Source organism: Aulonocara stuartgranti (assembly GCF_965226115.1).
Source record: "Aulonocara stuartgranti genome assembly, chromosome: 23".
NCBI classification, from domain to species: Eukaryota; Metazoa; Chordata; class Actinopteri; order Cichliformes; family Cichlidae; genus Aulonocara; species Aulonocara stuartgranti.
The window spans coordinates 45,790,948-45,807,484 of NC_138958.1; the positions used below are offsets into that span (position 1 = coordinate 45,790,948).

Genomic DNA, 16,537 nt, shown 5'->3' on the forward strand with positions numbered 1-16,537 from the left:
ACCACAGGACGAGCCCCCAAAATGTTATGGTTCAAAATATTGGGGATGGAGACAAGAGAAAAAACCACAATAACAACACTGGTCCGGTCGGGTTGAGTCAAACGATGATTTTAATGAACACACGCGTGGGAGATGGACACTGATGCAGACAGCCTCAGATCTCAAAATGGTGGAGCATTGCTCAAACTCTTATAGCCTCTGGTGCCTCCACCTTATCATAAAAAGCCTAAACATTCACATGCTTTCTCTCACACAGCGCCTAAGCTACGACCTTGGCTCCCCGTCTATCTGCTCCTGCTGAGATGGGGCAGAAAACTCCAGTATATTCTGTTCTCTTCTAATCAGACAAATAAGACAATTACTTTCTGCGAACAGTATTTCTTATAACTCAGCAGTATAATGCATCATAAAACAATATCATTCATTCACAACAAGTCAGCAGTTTAATGTAATGCAAATCAGTTTAACTAATGCAATAGTTATCAGCTTCTTCTAATTCAGGAGAACAATGCAAACTAAAACTACATAATAATTCACCATCTTTAATTAGGGGTCTAACATGGCATAAAATAATATTATAATCTAATACGTGTTACGTCATCAAACCGCTTCATCCAATCACTCAGATACTTACAAAGTTTTGACTGCATTACCTTTAAAATTTGTACGAAGATGAGCATAAAATGAATAAAACTGACATGCTTGCATTTGTTGTGTAGTGCAACAGGTGTATGTGGCTGAGGGATTCCCATGATGCAATGCGTATTTCTTCTTCAGTCACCTTTCCTACTCACTGTGTGTTAATGCAGCTCTCTGCATTGAATCATACCTGTTACCTCTGTCTCTCTTCCACAGCGTGTCTTTATCCTGTCTTCCTTCTCTCATCCCAACCAGTCGCAGCAGATGGCCCCGCCCCTCCCTGAGTCTGGTTCTGCTGGAGGTTTCTTCCTGTTAAAAGGGGGATTTTCCTTCCCACTGTCTCCACACTGCTCACTCATAGGGAGTCATATGATTGTTGGGCTTTTTCTCTGTATGTATTATTGTAGGGTCTGCCTTATAATATTGTTGTGATTTGTCGCTGAGAAAATAAAATTGAATTGAAAATTGAATTGTGAAGGCCACACCAGAAGCCACACAATTGGGAAGTCAGTAACGTCAGACACCAGGATCTTTATTTTAATTTTAATGCACATTTCCACAAACATAAATAACGACACATGTCCCATAAACAATTTCTGGTTAATGTTTTACTGGTGCTGGAGGTCTGTTGGACTGCTGAGGGTAACTGGAGAGAAAATGATGTGTTGTTTTCATTGGACGTTAAGGCGTCTGGGAAGGGATCTCAGACCATTTACATCCTGGGCCATCTGACCTCAGGAAATCACATGATAAGGTGGGGCCAGGTTTCACAATGAGCTCACCCAAAACCCTGGCTGATTAGGACCCACATCCGCTTTCACACCTTGGCTCATGTGATTAGGTAGAGGATCATCAGGGGTCCTTTGTCCCTCTTTGGGGGGAAACTCCCACTGGTTTTAAGTCTGGGACTCCCCACCATTGACCCTTAGAACTGAAGAAGCTTCTCGGATGAGAGGTGAAACGTCTTCAAGCAACTCAAGAAGTCCAGAGGCTTTTCCTTCCAAGCTCCTTAGACTACGATGACCTGGATGACTGAGAACCTTCACAGACTTAAGTATTAAATTAATAGTTGGTTTTCATTCTTTGTTTTTAGATTTTTTTTTTCTATTCGTATCCCCTCGTGTATTTAACTGGCCAGTTCAGTCCAATTTACTTTGGGAAATATTTAATCTGAGGTAGGGTTGCACCGATACCGGTATCTGGTATCGGCCTCGATACCACATTTTCTAAAGTACTCGTGAAAAGTTCCCCGATACCGAGGACCGATACCACGGTCTGAGACCTGTCTATGTTTGAGCGGCATGTAAGGGGTTAATCACAGGCGCCGAGTGCCTGCCCCCAGGCCCCGGCTGCGTATCAGAGCGGGGAGAAAGCGAGGCGAGACAAGTCAGCCGTGTGGAACTATTTCAAAGTGAACGAAGACACGAAAACAAAGGCGGACTGCAAATTGTGCTCATCGAAATTGTCCAGAGGAGGCTCTAAAGGTAGCGCATTTAACACAAGTAATTTAATCAAGCACCTAAAATCCCAACACGACAACGAGTACAAAGAGTTTGCCCATGCTTATTAGCACAGAGGAGCATAGCTGATGCTAAAGCAGTGGGACGGAAAATAGTTGGGCATTTTAAACATTCCGACTTAGCCTACTCCCGCCTCGAGGACATTCAGGGACAGCTCAACCAGCCAATAAAGAGACTGCAGCAGGATGTACAGACACGCTGGAACAGCACATATTACATGACATCAGTCCTATTTTTCCACATATTAATACATTTATGAATTTTGTGCAGGTATAAAGATCGCTTCTTCTCCAACAACACTGCTCCAGAGGCCAAGCTGCACCTGAAGCAGGAGCTTCTAGAGGTGAGGCAGAGGGGAGTCGGGCAGAAGCTGCAGAACCTCCTGCTAAACTGTTCCTCAAGGCCCAGGCTGCCGCTGGCAGCAGGTGCTGCCATTGAGCTCGACACATACCTCGGAGAGGCCCCAAGCCCTCGTGAAGACAGTCCTCTGAAGTACTGGGGTGTCAACAAAATCAGGTTCCCCACTTTGGCTAAAATAGCCTGTAAATAGCTCTCAGCCCCATGTAGCAGTGTGGACAGTGAAAGGCTTTTTAGCTCAGTGTCACACATTATAGATGAAAACAGAAACAGTCTGACTGCTGATGATGCAGAAAAGCTACTTTTCTTAAAAAACCCTGCCACTCACTGTTTCTCTCCATTTAGTGAGTCATCTTAGACTTGATGTTAATACCTACCTCAGCTGCACTGACTGCCACAGTTCTATGTCAGTGGATGTTGTTAGTTTATTCACATATTGTGCACTAAATGGCAAAGATGTTTATTAATGCCCCTTGTGTTGTCCAAAGCGGCAGAGTTTAAAATAAACTGAAAAATACTTGAGTTGCACTGTCACTGTTTAAATTTTTTTTATAATTATTTATTCTGTAATATGTTGCATACAACATGCTTTTCATTTTAAATAAATGTTCTTAATTCCAAACCAGTCCCTTGTTTGTTTGTTGTTAAATTATAGGACTAAAGCTGTTACCTGTAAATTTAAATCATGTTTTTATTAAGTACTCGGTATCGGCGAGTACTGAAATGCAAGTACTCGTACTCGTACTCGTTTCCAAAAAAGTGGTATCGGTGCATCCCTTATCTGAGGTAAACATTTTGCTTTTCATTTGACCCCTGACCTGTCTGCTGTAATGCAGGAGGCAGGTTTATGACCTATACTGCAGCCAGACGCCACAGGAAGCCTTCCTCCATGTTTGCTTTACAGTAATTGATTCAGCCAGTTTAAGTCTCCTTTGTTTTTGTGCATTAGATCACTGTGTGGGTTGTGTTGAGTGGTTATGTATTTGTAAGTAGCCATTATGACTTGACTAGTGGTGTTTATCTCTTTTAAGGGTCTAGTATCATCAGTTAATTAGTTTTTACACTTTGCAGGCACTTTGCTGTAAATACAACAACACTGCTGAAAAGTCTAATTTAAATAATTACTACTGATGCACCTATCAAATAAACTAACATTTGCACAGGTGTTGAAATGCTGGACTCTTCCTCTCCTAAATCTGTGGCAGAGAAAAAATGTTGCAGGAGTGTTTTTTTTACATGATATGTAAGAAAAATAAGAAAAAGAAAGAAACCCTGTGATTTTAATGTGAATGCATTACTGACATCTTATCCAAACACACATTGTGCACACCACTTTATCCCCTATTACAACTGCAGCTTTTATTAGTGCATGTTCACGGGACTTCTGATTCTATAGGGTCTTGACAAAAGTCTCTGCAATCAATTGATTACAATCAAGTGATTCAATTGAAACATGGAAATCAGCATTTCACCATTTTATACTATACATACATGTTTTGCTTTCAAGACTGGACAGGAGTGGCATGTGGGCGGCATTGTAGAGTGTGTTGACAGGAGGAAAACTTACACGCTCAGTAAATCACCCCCGTCACTACCTAAACCTCAAAGTCTCTAAACAGGAAGTGCATCTGCATGAAAGCTTCTGTTTTATATGCAGACAGATGACCTTTTGATGTAAAACCTTTCTCTGTATCTAGAGAAACACTTTAACTATATATTCAACTATATAGTTTAACATTTGGTCCGTAACTATCATTTAAAAACAATAAAAAGGTTTAAAAGAATATACATAGGCGGCTATAAAGACTGCAGGTCAAACATCGTGCAGATACAGAAGGACCTCCTGGGGTCCAAAATGTCGCACTATTACAGAGCAATGCTTACAATAGTCTTGCATGGTTAGCCAGTTAGACAGATGCAAATGTTAAAGTGCTAAAACAGACATGTAAATAAAATACAACATCATGTTAGCAGCTTATTGGTATTAATGTCTCTTAAAGCTCTCCATGACCTAGCTGCATCTTAACTCTCTGAGCTGCCACAGTCTTATAAACCCACCCGCTGTCTCAGGTCAGCTGATCAGCTGTTCCTGAATGTTCCCAGGACTGAGCGTAAACTTAGAGGACATCGTGCTTTTGCTGCAGCATCTCTGAAACTGTGACACGATCTGCCTTTAGAGATTAGACAGGCTTCTTCTCTGCCTGTTCTTAAATCACTCCTGAAAACTCATCTCTTCACCCTGACCTTTGACACCTTGTAAGATGTTGGTTTTTAGTTTGAGTTTTTTAGTTTATTTTTGCTGTTTTATCTTGTTTGAAATATAGGGCTGTTTACATTTTTTATGTATTATGTGTTTTATTTTTTTACTGTTATGTTTTATTCTATTGTTCTTAACTCATTTACTGTACAGCACTTTGGTTTTGTCCTGGGTTTTTTAAAGTGCTTTCTCAATAAAGATGGATTGGATTGGACTGGAAGATAAACACTTTAGTTTGCAGTACTGTGGTGAGTTCACAGTAAAGCACTGTGTTGGACTGGCGCACAGTGATTGTGGCGTTCATGGTCAGTGTTAGGTTACCTCAAGTACAGTGGATTCATTTGCATTTAAGCTGATGATGCTTCGATTAAGTCATCAAATTTCACCTTTATATCAGCTCTATAAGCCAATTCTCAGGATACTGTTAGTGTAGGAAATGGAAAGACAACCAAGATATCTGTGAAACGTCTGCTTACATCTTGAATTCAGCTCCGGCGTATGTGGTAAGTTGTTAATGAGTGACTTTAATTTATTATTTGTTCACATGTGGCTATACACTCTACTGAGAATAAGCATACTGTCATGATATGAGTGGATCTTCAAAATAGACATCAAAATAGGTCATGGAGAAAATAAGTATAAAAAGTAAAGATCTTATTAGGAATAATACTGTTTGGATAATTATAACCATCATAATCAACCGAATCATCTCAACACGTATTTGCTCAAAAATGTATTTATTACCACAAACATGTATTTAATTATCAACACAAGGAAAATCAACAGTTTCTAGAACTCCAACAGGGGCAGGACTTGGAGGCACTGGGATTTCAGGAGGCAGCAGAATGGTACACTGGTCAGTGTCATTATTATTGACCTGTGATGGTGGATGGCCTTGGAGGGAGCTGAGAGGTAACTCAGACCTCTTGTCTTCAGGACACGTAAAGCAAACATACTCCTTCTCAGCAGCTGGAGACTTAGAGACATCCCAACTCATCAGCCTCATGCGTTTGGGCATCAAATGTTCCTCTTCATCATTAACAGAAAAAGCAGTAGAATATCTGCGCTTTCTGCAGAGACCTAACTCTGCAGTGGGTGGAGGTCTCGGAGGCAGAGGAACATCAGTAGGACACATGAAAAACGTCACGTCATCATCCAGGGATGAACGATCGTTTTTCAAATCTGGATGAATGATCTTGTCTGTGTCCTTTGCATGAAAGCTGGCATCAGCAGGTGGAGGATTTGAAGAAACTGGTACATCAGAACTCATCAGCCTCATGCGTTTGGGCATCAAATGTTCCTCTTCATCCTCCACAGAAAAAGCAGTAGAATATCTGCGCTTTCTGCAGAGACCTAACTCTGCAGTGGGTGGAGGTCTCGGAGGCAGAGGAACATCGCTAGGACACATGAAAAACGTCACGTCATCATCCAGGGATGAACGATCGTTTTTCAAATCTGGATGAATGATCTTGTCTGTGTCCTTTGACTGAAAGCTGGCATCAGCAGGTGGAGGAACTGAAGAAACTGGAACATCAGAACTCATCAGCCTCATGCGTTTGGGCATCAAATGTTCCTCTTCATCATTAACAGAAAAAGCAGTAGAATACCTGCGCTTTCTGCAGAGACCTAACTCTGCAGTGGGTGGAGGTCTCGGAGGCAGAGGAACATCAGTAGGACACATGAAAAATGTCACTTCATCATCCAGGGATGAACGATCGTTTTTCAAATCTGGATGCATGATCTTGTCTGTGTCCTTCGACTGAAAGCTGGCATCAGCAGGTGGTGGACTTAGGAGCTCACATGCAGGTGCGCTGATAGGTCGGAACATGAAAGCGGGAACTTCATTGTCCAGAGCACAACGGTCTGCACTGGGTGAGTGTGGGAGCTTCTCCTTTGCCTGTGGAGGAGGCAGACTTTGACTTTGTGTTGCAGAGGAACATTCAAGTCATCTGACGTTTTGCTCTGTTACATATTATTATTGTTGTTGTTGGATTTTTCTTTAAAAATTCACACGATTTAATGTTTAGAAACAGACACAGTGAAGGGTAACTTACCACAGCTCGAGCCATTTTAGGCGTCTGTCAAGGCAAAGACGCAGGATTTGGTTTCTCTGTGTAAGATTACAGGACAGTTGTCAGTTTCAGTTTCAAGTCAGTTGGATAAATTCATATCAAACTTCTCAAACTGTATCATTAAAGCATTGTTCAGGTGGACAAATATGAAAGATATGAAGATAAAAACAGTAACAGCTGGCAATCAAGGGAAAACAACCTTACGAAAAAGGTCTTAATCATTATTGTTTAAAAGTAAATCTTTCAGTCCTTACTTCAGTGATTGTTTGAAGTTTCTGTGCTTGTTGTCAGTCGCAGATTTGTGTAAAATATTTGCAGTTTGTTAATAAAGTTTGCAGGAGCTCCAAAGTTTGTCTGTTCAATACCAAAGTAATGAGGAGACTGAGTGCAGGTTTGGAATCCTCAGTGACAGAAGAATGCAGCAATGTTTGAATTTGAATTTGTTATTGTTTTATTAACAACAACTACCAGGATCATACCATAGCAACACAGTGATGCCCAATCAAATGTCAGGTACAAGGGATAGCCCACATACACATCCAACAGCACAGTAAAGCAATGGGCACCAATGCCACCAGTCAGGCCTTAAAAATACCTGAGTTATATAACAGCACACTGACAGTGTCTCATCCAAAAATATAAAATGTATAAATACAGTTAATATCATTTTCATTTACATTTTATTTAATTCTCTTCATATAGTGCCAAACAGATGTCTCAAGTCGTCACTGTTACAACATAGATAAACATGAACATGAAATCCATTATTTAATTCTCTTCCATTCACTCCAGTTCAATTCAATAGCTATATAGATGGATAGACAGATACTGTATTATATACTATATTGATTCCAAATGGAGAATTAATGTGTTATATCACCAGGATAATGAATTCAAGTAGTACAATCTCCAATAAACAGACAACACAGTTCAAGTTCAAAGTGCAATATGTGCAGGATCCAGGCTTTATATTGTAAGATGCAAAATGTTTATATATACATAATATTGTTGAAAAAATAAAGAAAGTTAAAAATCAAAATAAGTTTATTGTCACTGTGGCTGATGTGATTGCAATATGAACCCGGAAGCAGACAAGGGAGAGATGGAACTGAATCTTAACAAAAAAACAAACCATTTATTAGGTTGAAAAACACGAACACAAAACAAGGCCCAGCAAACAGGGGCGGAAACTAAAACTAAAACCTATCCTGGGAATAACTCGGTATGACTATGACAACTATGACAAGAAAAACATGAACATGAATCCGAGGAGGTGCATGCGAGAAACTCTGATGAAAAAACATGAACATGAACATGGACCTAAACAGAATCAGGAGATAACCTGAAACCCGGAATAACGTGAACGGAGGAAAACGCACCAACACTGCCCAGAGGAAGACAGCGGACTTAAATACACAGAAGAGAAAGGAGGGAAGTGGAAACACAGCTGACACAAATGAACCTGACACCACAGGGGAAGCAAAATGAAACACACTGAACATGGAAACACAACCCTTTCATAATAAAAGACGAAACAAGGAGAGACGTGGACGTGTGATGGGCTGAGTTGCCAAATGGCTGGTAGGCTTTTAGCTAGGCTTTAGCTTCAGCCAAGTGGAAGCTAAATTGGCTAGTCATTCATATGTAAATTAGGTTGTTACCTGAGAATTCTGGAGGGGAGTGGGGGTGTGTGAATGATTGCTGATTTCTAACTGCCAACTGCCTCTTTGTTTGTCTGGGGGGGAGCTGCTAAAAGCGGTGAACTTCCTTTTGTGTTCGTCTTGATGCATTCTCAATCATCCAGGAAATTAAATCTCCAAAAGTCACCAACTTGGAGTGGTTAGTTTCCTGAGCCACAAGGAAACTTGTGTTTCAGTTTGCCATCTTAGGGAGAAATCAACGCACATGGGTGTATGTCCTCTGTTGCTGAGATTTATTGATAAAAACAGTACAAAAAAACCAACCATTTGTACACATATTTACAAATAATAATAAAAAGCGAGTGAGTACATTTCAACATTTTCAGCAATCACTCACAATCCTGGCACTGCCATGGTATCTGTAGTCTGCATTTACCACATGTGTATCTGTAGCAGTGAACACATCGCACAGTGGCATGATTGTTCTTGCATTTGTGTTTGACCTGACACATGGCTCTTTTTCCAGGGCTCGGTGTGGAGGGTTGTGTCCGAAGCAACTGTTCTTTTCTTGCCTTCTTCCCAGCTACATGAGAGTGAGCCAGCTCTCTTGCAAGCTCCACCAGGAAGTCCACCCGTCTTTCCTTCGTCCCGGTGCATGCTTGATACAGCACATCCTGCGGAGCTCCATAGGATAATTCTAAAAAATGCTTTAGTTCCTCACATTTTAATGCAACCCACTGAATTAAAGCTGAAACTACATCTGAGTTGTATCATTTCAAATTCATTGTTGTAATTTACAGAACCAAAGTTACAGAAAGTTGTTTCTGTCCAAAGTCTTATAGACATAACTGTATGATTTTCAATGATTTCAAGGACAGCTGAAGATAAAAAGTATTCAACAAGGAGAGACCAGGAATTAGTGACGTGCAGAGTTTGAATAAGAAGCTGTAATTAGACTGAATGCAAGACGAGAGCAAAGCCATGGCAACAGCAGGAAGTGGAGCAGGACCTGCGTGTGTCCATGAAGCTCGATGTTTTTCTGCACAGATCACATGCAGTCTGAAATGTTGTGCAGTCCAGACTGTATATTTTGCTGAGTGAAATACAAAAGCTTCCTTCATGGATGGAAAAGAAACTGTTTCAGTGTCAAATGAAACACTTTCTGTTGATTTCAACTCCCAGAACTGAGTTCAGCTGAGCTCCACGGTGCAACAATTAGACTCCACTATGTTTCCTCTGCTTTGTAACAGCAACAGGCTGTTTAGGGCAAGATTTGCTAAAAGGCTCAAAACAGCGCTTACAGACATGGTTCGTTTTTTGGGCCAATTACAAAAGTTCTGCTGTTTTCTAAACACAGGAGATGTGAGTTCAAATCTATAAAACACAAAAATAAGACATGCTTATTTGTATTAAATATCTGGATAATGATCTGTAGATGTTAAAAACATTAATAACACAGTTTGAATGTCCAGAATTGGGTCTTCATCAGGGCCACAAAAATCTTTGAGATTCTGTCTCTGACACACAATCCTGTCGCTGCGCTCGATTTGTAAACACTAACAGCTCTTTGACTCCAGAACCCAGTTTGTGTTGGTGCGAGGCATTAGTGGATCTCTCTCTTAGAGTAGAGTTAGAGTTACTACAGTTTCTTAGGAAACTGAAGAAGGCCCGTCTCCCTCCTCCAGATTCCCGTGCAAATGTCAGACAATTCAAAATCCTGTTTGACTTTATAAAGGAGACACAAATGTGCAACAATCTTGACAGAGTGCTACAGTGTCACAGACAGTTGCACTGCCTTTGATGAGAAACACTGAGTGATAGTAAAACTAAACAATCACTGCAACACACTGATACAGGAGAAGTTGTGGTTGTTCTTTTCATTTGTCCTGTTGTGTAGTTTGGCTGTAGTGTGCCCCCCACCCACCCCCCTTTCAAGAAGCCAGCTGTATGATCGTCCACATTAAGAGAAGGAGTTAAAAGTGGGAGTCAAAACCTCCAAGTTAAAGTGGAACATCAATGTCACACAAATGCAGACACAGACTCGGTGCCATTTTTATATTGATAGATTCAGAGATTTTATTGAAGTTCTCAGTTATATTAGGGACATACAGAATGCTTTCTAATGGAATAAGAGGAGAGAGTGAAGCAACTGTGCCACCCTAAGGACCATGGAGTGGGATTAATGATGAGTTGTGCTCATTTGATACCAACTAATGTGTGTTGGGTGCATTGTGAGCGCCGCCCAGGAGCGAACCAAACCCCAAGACTGGCAATTGGGACATTGAATGCCACCTCTCTGGTGGGGAAGGAGCCTGAGTTAGTGCGCGAGGTTGAGAGGAACCGGCTAGATATAGTCAGGCTCACCTCAACACACGGCTTGGGCTCTGGAACCAGCCTCCTGGAGAGGGGCTGGACTCTGACTCAGTCTGGAGTTGCCCCTGGTGAGAGGCCTGGGGTGGGTATCCTGGTGTCCCTTCAGCTTGCTGCCTGTATGTTGGGGTTCCTCCCAGTGGATGAGAGGGTTTGTTATCTGTGCCTCCGGGTTGGGGTTCAGAGTACCCAGCCTTCTTGGAGTCCCTGGGTGGGACACTGGAGGGTCCTACTGGGAGACTTAAATGCTCATGTGGGCAACAACAGTGAAAGCTGGAGGGGCGTGATTGGGAGGAATGGACCCCAGGACCTGAACCCGAGTGGTGTTTTGTTATTGAACTTCTGTGCAAACCACAGCTTGGCCATAACGAACACCATGTTCGAACATAAGAGTGTCCATAAGTGCACGTGGCACCAGGACACTCTAGGCCACAGGTTGGTGATTTGTTGAGTCTTCTCAGTTTGTGCTAAATCATTGAGTTGATTCTCAGTACTGTTCATTAGAGTTCCTGACCTGTTCTTTCCTGTACCTATTTCCTGGACGCGTCCCTGACCCTGTGTGGATTGCCTGTTGCTGGATTGGCATGAGAGTGTAACGGTGTGAGGGTGAGTGGCTGAAGAGACACAGACGATGCGACGAGGAGCACAGGCAGACAGGAGGGGACACAGCTGGAACTAATGGGCATAACGAGACACAAACCTACAAAGTAAAACAGGAAACTCACAGGCTGTTTCACAATACCAACTTGGGGACACGAACAGAACAGAAAGACACAGGTAGGGACAATAGAAACACTAAACACACAACTCAAACCCTAAGAACAAATACAAAACAGCAGAAACTGGAAAATAATATGGTATAATAATAATATGGTACATGGCACAGTTGCTGTTAGTGTCAAAAACTAAAATACAGGATCAAAACACATTAGATAGACATTTTTAATTGAAGGCCAATTCATGCATATGTTAAACTGTGTACTTAAAAATTTCTATCGATTAGACCACAGCATAAAGTGCCATTGTGCACTATAATAATACTACTAACAGAATAATACATTTCAATCTACACACACGCACACATATACATTCAAAATACATATATATACACACACACACATTTTCTCTCTTATTCACCCCCAAACCAACCTGATGCTTGTAGTATCTCCACAGCCATCAATTTTCTTTACTCTGCCATTTTCTCTTTTGATGTTTTTAATTTCATGACGGGAAAATCTGGAAATACTTTCATCACTGCCCGTGACATCTACCGAGAAATACTCAAAATTTTAATTGTGAAAAAAAAAAACACAATTCTGCTCAATATAAAATTTCTGATGTTTATAATCTTGCATAAACAGTATGAAAAACAAAGAGCAATAAATAGATTTAAGTCTTTATGAACACCAGGTAACTTCTAACACTCAGTTGTTGAAATGGACATCGTGGATGAATAACTATGTGATATACCTTGTAAACATAGAGAACAAAATGGACAGGGTTAAAAATAACACTCCACTCTACAGTAAGGGCCAGAGCCATGTATATTCTTTTAAGCTGATGAATAACTGAAATAGGGAACATCTCTAGTTACTAGTTATTAGATATAGTCTGCTTCCAATGTGTGGGCAGCTGACTTCTTTTAACATCTGTTGGGCAATACTCAGTACATTCTATAAAAATGTTGTGGAGAGTCGCAACCTGTGTTATGCTAGTGCCACAGAGACTCAATAAAGTGAGTCCACAGGGTGGCCCTACAGTCTCGTAAGGTGCTGTCAGAGATGTGGATGTTTTCCAAGTTAACCACAATGCTGGACAATACATACCACCTGCATCATGATGTGCTAGCCATTCACCAGAGCGTGCTCAGTGAGAGAATGAGATTACTGATAATGCACCATTATGACACAGGAAATAATTCCCTACGGTGACTTGCTCTCTTTAAAGTATAAGTACTATCTGCAATCGCTGTGCAGCCTTAATATTTGCGAGTATGTCACAAAATCTGCATGACTAGTATTAACCATATACTTAATTTGTGCAGTATACTGTGAAATTTAGAATTAAGATGTATTCATATCTATTACAGCTACTGTTATGGATGTGGATATTCTTCTGACCATGGCATGATGGCATGGCAAACAAGTAAGAAATTATATACAAATGTATATTATCATCACTTACCATCACCACTAATACTCCACAGCTGAAGCCATCCTTCTGCACTGGATGGGTCAAGACACCTCCCTTCCATTTAATGTCGACCCATTCTGTTTTTGCGTGGCGGGTTCTCCTCATTTTTAAGTAATCACCGCACATTATTACAAAGCAGAATACAATTTGGTATATGTCATATTTCCTAATTTAAAAAAAAAGATATTTTACAGAATTAAAGAGAATTTTATTTATTTTTTATTTATTTATTTTTTGGCCTGTCTCGTTTGGCTCTTTTGCCATCAGAATTATTGTCTTAATAATTTGTTCACCTGATAATTTTTATAATAACCGTACTGATTTATTTTGCAAATGAGACCTGGCCAAGAGGATGCCAACAGAGAAACACGCATTGTGGGGCCAGGTACAAAAAGCTTCTACAAAAATGCAGTTGTAGTAAACTAACTTGTAAAGCCTATTTGCATATAACAAAATGTGTTGAAGCCTAAGTACCTGAATTTACGTGCAGCGAGTTTAGAGTCTTCCTCCTCTGATGAACTTGGGGCAGGATCAAGGAGATAAACAGTGTGATTCACTGCATTGATGAACTGTAGCAAAGATAAATCATTAAAACAATATTAATATATCGTCATTAAAAAAATACACAGGCTTTAAAGTTATAATCTTGTTGCTTACCAGAAACTTCCAGTGTACATTTTTAATGTTAACAAACGTGACAATGGCCTGCTACTGATCGAAGTTTACCTGTCAGAAAACATTTATGTATTTCTTACAGTTTGTGGAATTCTATTAGCATTCAATCAGTAATTCTTTCTAAATGTATTTGAACATAATTATATGGACATTGGACAGTCATCTTACGTTCCGCAAGCTTTGGCGAGAAAGCTGTGTCCGATCACCAAAGAAAATCAAGCCCGCTGTGTAATGGTTCATAATGTAGATCCCCTTTTGCTCCTTTTTTGCCAGACAATGAAAAAGCCCTTCAATTACCTACGTAAAGAATTTTCATAAACACAAAGCTATGTAATTTATATAATTTAAATTGTGTTAATGATAAATAATTACATGATAATGTCCTTTTAATTGAATTACATTACACAGTCGAATTATTGTGGTTATGAGTGCTTAAATTAATCATTGATATACCTCGCCTGTTAGCCACAGGTGTGGTCGAAGGGTTCGCAAATCACTGTGGCGGATAATTATGGACGTACCATGGTTTGTTGAGGGAAGCACAGAAACCACAACCTCTGTGTCTCTTTTCTTCCACAAAGACAGGACCTCCTCATTAAAGAAAAACACACTTAACATACGATCTTACCAGCTATTGGACATGATTTTGTTATTTCTAACAAAGGTTTATGGACTGTTATTAACAATATGTCTTTGGAAAATTCATTCAAAATGTATCACTCCAAGTCTTGAATGGTAAATGAACTGGTTCTTATAAAGCACTTTTCTACTCTTCTGAGCACTCAAAGCGATTTACACAACTTGTGCATTCACCCAAGCAGATTTTTCTAAGTGTGTTCTAAGTAACATTCACACACAATCGATGGATGCACTGGAGAGCAATTTATGGTTAGTATCTTGGATTTTTGGTATGCAGACTAGGAGAAGCCAGTAATCAAACCAGCAACCTTCAAATCAGTAGATGACCTGCTCTACCACCTGAGCTACAGCCACCCTTGAGCACTGGTAACTATATAAACTCAAAGCTGTAATGGCAACACTTGCAAAGTTAATTTTCCCATACTCTAACTATGTTCCCGAATGCTTTTTCCCATTCAGTTTCTACTGAGGAAAAAATATTTATTTATTTAGTTATTCCCAAAATTTACCATGTAATCACTGCATTCATTTTGAATTTTGGTGCCTCCCACTTAAGTTAAGGTTACAACTAGTCAACCAAAATCCTGGATATTCACATCGAATGAGTTGGACATGAATATCAACATGTAAATAAATAAGATTTGCCCTTCATACACGTGTCCATGACTGATTACTGTGTCATGGAAAGGATCTTCTATGGAAAAAGAAGGCATTACTATTACTTTAATGAATCCTTTATGTTAGCAGTTGTCAATCCTACCTGGAATTCTGGAGTTTCCAAGGTAACATCCTCAACTCTACCAGTCTGCACAGGGGAACTCGGGGCCATAGAGGAAGCAACCTATATAAATATCGTGTACAAGAAATACAAAAAATGTTATGCAAAATATTGGTCTTTATATATGAACGATAAATTTGCGCAACATTTTATTCCGTCTTTGAAGATCTCCTGAAAGGAAATGGCTTGCGGAGTACTGTGTCACGGTCCTGAGTCTGTGGGCTCTGTGTTTTTCTGTTTGTATTAGTTATCTTTGTTTTCATGATGTGTTTTGATTCTCTTGGGTTTGATTTCTGTCACTGTATCCCCTAGTTTAGTCCATGCCTGTTCAGTTTCCTGTTTTACTTTGAAAGTCTGTGTACTATGTCAATGTGTTGAGTTTTGCCGCCCCTTGTCTTGTCATGTCTGATGAGTCCCAGCTGTGTTCTCCTCCTGTTTCACATTCCCTAATCACCTCAGTATGTATTTAAGCCCTGTGTTTTTCCCTGCCAGTTGTTGCGTCCTCCACGTTTGTTGTGTGTGTATCCATGGTCGTCTACCTTCAGCATTTCCTGTCTAGTTAGTTTAAGTTGTTGTTTATGTATCGTCCAAAGGTGACTCTCCAGCAAATAAAGCCGTCGTTTAAGTTAATGTTTTGTCTCCGAGTCCTGCACGTGGGTCCAGCCACTGACAGCCACACAACTCATCGTGACATACTGTTACATATCTCCTCTTCTTTTTTTGGCGACGTTCCTTCCATTTTTCTTCGTCCACTCTAAATTTCTGAACCAAAAATATGAGTCATTGAACATTGTTTAGGAATTACAAGTGAAAGGCTGTGACAACATTTTCCTTAATTTACAATAAACCAAAACACACAAAAATGTCCAGTAAGACACACAGGTGCAACCAAGCTATAACATCACAATGTGGGGCACCTCAATATCCCACCACATCAAGAAGACTTTTTTTTAATGTTCCATTTTGAAACGGCAAAGCATTGATGGACATCAGCCAGTCATTTTGCAAACCTTTCTTTGAAGCATTCTTTTTGAGTCTTCGTACTCCTTCAGCAGCGCTGTGTGACTGATTTGATACTGGACAACAAAGTCATCCAGCCTGGTGAGCCTTCCCGAATGTAGACGGATATGTTTCAGATCCCACTGGCTCTTCTCCATTATCCCCTGCGTTTTATTATTCTCAGTAATATTCTGAAAAATCAAATTAAGAAATCATTAAATGTGATTTTTTTTAAACATACACATTGTTGTTGTGTGCAATGTTGTATGATCTGCAATACAGATGACTCCTCTGGACCCGCCGTTTCTCAATCACACCACACAAATATGTATATATACTAAAAATCAGGTGTCTTACTTGTCTCTTGATCTTTCTTAAGGCATTGTATTTGTTGTGAT

General features: G+C 40.2%; 2 protein-coding genes and 1 long non-coding RNA gene across 10 annotated transcripts in view; 2 read left to right on the forward strand and 1 right to left on the reverse strand.

Annotated features, from left to right (window-relative positions):
- LOC309701482 (uncharacterized protein) overlaps nucleotides 1-16,537 on the forward strand; it is a 2,150,955-nt gene that overhangs the window by 1,199,796 nt on the left and 934,622 nt on the right. The window lies entirely within an intron of this gene.
- Nucleotides 1-16,537, forward strand: part of LOC309701490 (NLR family CARD domain-containing protein 3-like) — a 346,993-nt gene that overhangs the window by 275,648 nt on the left and 54,808 nt on the right. The gene's annotated exons all lie outside the window — the stretch shown is intronic.
- Nucleotides 11,421-16,534, reverse strand: LOC309701564. 8 transcript variants are annotated; one of them, XR_014275112.1, is made up of 7 exons: nucleotides 16,497-16,534; nucleotides 16,151-16,330; nucleotides 15,123-15,902; nucleotides 14,177-14,314; nucleotides 13,040-14,020; nucleotides 12,005-12,122; nucleotides 11,421-11,555 (listed from the first exon to the last, which is right to left on the reverse strand). It is a non-coding gene; the product is annotated as an uncharacterized lncRNA (long non-coding RNA). The 8 variants fall into 8 exon arrangements; XR_014275113.1 differs by having other exon boundaries at nucleotides 13,040-13,774; nucleotides 13,892-14,314; XR_014275114.1 differs by having other exon boundaries at nucleotides 13,040-13,604; nucleotides 13,706-14,314.